The sequence below is a fragment of the Hevea brasiliensis genome, chromosome 7, assembly GCF_030052815.1.
Source record: "Hevea brasiliensis isolate MT/VB/25A 57/8 chromosome 7, ASM3005281v1, whole genome shotgun sequence".
NCBI classification, from domain to species: domain Eukaryota; kingdom Viridiplantae; phylum Streptophyta; class Magnoliopsida; order Malpighiales; family Euphorbiaceae; genus Hevea; species Hevea brasiliensis.
This window is the reverse complement of record NC_079499.1, coordinates 10,755,488-10,758,541: the sequence shown is the minus strand read 5'-3', so window position 1 is coordinate 10,758,541 and position 3,054 is coordinate 10,755,488. Positions and strand designations below refer to the sequence as shown.

Sequence of the window (3,054 nt, the reverse complement as noted above, 5' to 3'; positions counted from 1 at the left end):
TTTAGAAGGGGAGGAAGAAAAGGAAAAAGGAAGAGGGCAGCAGCTGAAGGGTCAAAAACGTCTCCCACACCATTTCCAACCAGATTTGGAGATTTCTTTCTTTTCTTGCATTTTTCCTACCTTTCTAGTATTGGGTTTCTTAGTTCTTAGCTTAGATTAAAGTTTTATTTCCATATTAACTTAGAATATCTTGTAAATATTATGGATAGTGAGTAGTTTTCATTAGATTCTGGAGTTGGGATGTAATATTTGAGATATTTTATGGTCTTAATGAGTTTTATTCATTTCTTATGTGCTTAATGACATACTTAGTGTAGGATCCCATTAAGTGATGTTCTTAATCCAGGTTGAGGCACCGAAAGAAGAAAGCCTTGTGATAGATAATCAATAAATTGGACTTAATTAACTTAGATCTAGAAATAGACTAAGGATTAAGAGGATTTACAAATTAATTAAAGAACTTAATGGGTCTTAATTAACTCTAACTCCACGAAAGTAGGATTAGATTGATTAAGGCACTCTTTGTCCCACTCAAAAGGGTATTCAAAGGATTTAAGAATTAATCTCCTTAAAACCCGTAAGTTCTACAAGATTGGATAACCAATTTAAAATCCCAAAATAGCTTGAATATGAACTCCCGAACTCCGGAATCGCCTTTTTATCATTGTTAATTTCTAATTGAATTTAATTGCTTGCCATTTTAAATTTTGCCATATTTCAATTTGCTTATTTTAATTTGATGCAATTTTAGTCTAATTAATACATTCTTGAATAGATTATTAATCTCATACACATAGAATTCACACTTCAATATCTATCAATTTATTACTTTAATTTCAAAAATAGTCCAAATTAGTTAGAATTTTTATATAAAAAATTCAATCATTAACACAACACCTCGTGGAAACGATATCTTTTCTATATTACTTGTACGACCCGTACACTTGCGGTTGGGCCACATCAAGTTTTTGGCGCCGTTGCCGGGGAGTTGTTTGTTTAAGATTGAATTCTTGATTATTTTAGTTGTTTATAGTTTTATCTTTGTTATCTTTTCATTTTGTGTTTGTTTGTTCTTTTTCAGGTTCTTTTAATCTTTTATGAGAAGAGCTAGAAGCACAAGTGACATATCCTTATTGTTTAATCCTGAAATTGAGAAATTTTGTAAAGCCAACAAGAAAGAAACCAGAAAAAGAAAAGAAGCATTGAGAGCAGCTGAAATTGAAGCAGACATGGCTGATGAAAGAATTAGAATTGGTGGTGGTAATGCTGGAAATGATCGAAACAATGAAAATGTAGCCCAAGGTGAAGAGATTGTAAATGCTAATGTGCCTAGGGGAAGTATGATGGATCATGCTTTTCCTCATTTTGATGACTTGAGAGAAAGTATAGCAAGACCAAGAATTGATGCAAATAGTTACAAGATGGATTTTGGAGTACTACAAATGATTCAGAATTCTCAATTTGGAGGACATCTTTCTGAAAATCCACACACACATCTAAAGAAGTTTGCTATGATCTATGACCAAGAATTGATGGATCATGCTTTTCCTCGTTTTGATGACTTGAGAGAAAGTATAGCAAGACCAAGAATTGATGCAAATAGTTACAAGATGGATTTTGGAGTACTACAAATGATTCAGAATTCTCAATTTGGAGGACATCTTTCTGAAAATCCACACACACATCTAAAGAAGTTTGCTATGATCTATGACATGCAAAAGCAACCAGGAGTGTCTGATGATGCAGCAAGATTGAAGCTATTCCCATTCTTGTTGAAGGATAGAGCATTGGATTGGCTAGACTCTTTACCTCACAACTCCATTACAAATTGGGAGCAACTCACTGATGCATTTATTGCACAATATTTTCCACCTGGAAAAACTCAAGAATTGAGGAATCAAATGATAGCTTTTAGACCAAGAGAAGATGAAACTCTCTATGAATCATGGATGAGATGGAAAGAATTAGAGAGACAATGCCCATATCATGCCATTCCAAAATGGATGATAAACTAGAATTTTTACACCAATGTTACTCCTGCAATTAGAGGGATTATTGATGCTCAAACAGGAGGAGAATTTATTATGAAGCATGAAGATGAAGCTTATGAGCTATTGGAGAAAATTGCAAAGAATACTCATATTTGAAGTAGTCCAAGAGGACCAGCTCTAACTCAAAGGAGGCAAGCTACTGGAATGTATGACTTTGATCCATTCAATATGATTAATGCCAAGTTTGATGCACTTAAAAATGTTTTGGCTAAGAAGATGGAAGATTTAAGTATGTTGGTTAGTTCATCATCATCATCTGGAAGTTCACAACAAGTTGCTTATGCAGAAGGAACTATCAGCTGTGGAGTAGACTATGGAGAGCAAGCTGCATATGTTGGTAATTATGGAAACAAACAAATGGGGAATCCTTACTCTCAAACTTATAATCCAACTTGGAGGAATTATCCCAACTTTTCATGGGGAAATCAGCAAAGTCAAGTTCCAAATCAGAATTTTCAACCACAACAGCAACAAGGAATTCCATATCAGCAAAATAGGCAACCATTGCCTAATTTTCAGCAGAAAAATATGAATCCTCCACCAAAACAGCAAGAACAAAGTTCCACTACAGAAGCTTTATTACAACAGATTCTTGCTAACCAAACTAAGCATGATGAGGAGATGAGAGAGATGAAAGCAAGGCTAGAACAAATGCAAACACATAACAGAATGTTGGAAAATCAGATTGCACAACAAGCATCTTCCTTAGGTACCAAGCTTTTGGAAAACTTCCAAGTCAACCAGAAAACCCAAGAGAGCAGTGTCAAGCTATTACTTTAAGAAGTGGGAAAGTTGTAAATAATGAGAAGAGTGAAAAAAATGAGAAAAGTGAAAATAGTGAGAAAAGAGAAAATGAGAAAGAAATTGATGAGAGTGAAAAACAAAAAAGTGAGAAAGAAAGTGTAGAAAAATGTAAAGAGAAAATTGAAGAGAAGGAAGAGAAGTATATACCTCCAGAGCCTTACAAACCACAACTTCCCTTTCCACAAAGATTTCAAAAAGC

General features: G+C 34.2%; 1 non-coding gene across 1 annotated transcript; it reads right to left on the bottom strand.

Annotated features, from left to right (window-relative positions):
• Positions 1-1,886: 1,886 nt before the first annotated feature.
• LOC131181879 (small nucleolar RNA R71) lies at positions 1,887-1,993 on the bottom strand. Its single transcript, XR_009150354.1, has one exon. It is a non-coding gene; the product is annotated as a small nucleolar RNA R71 (small nucleolar RNA).
• Positions 1,994-3,054: the final 1,061 nt, after the last annotated feature.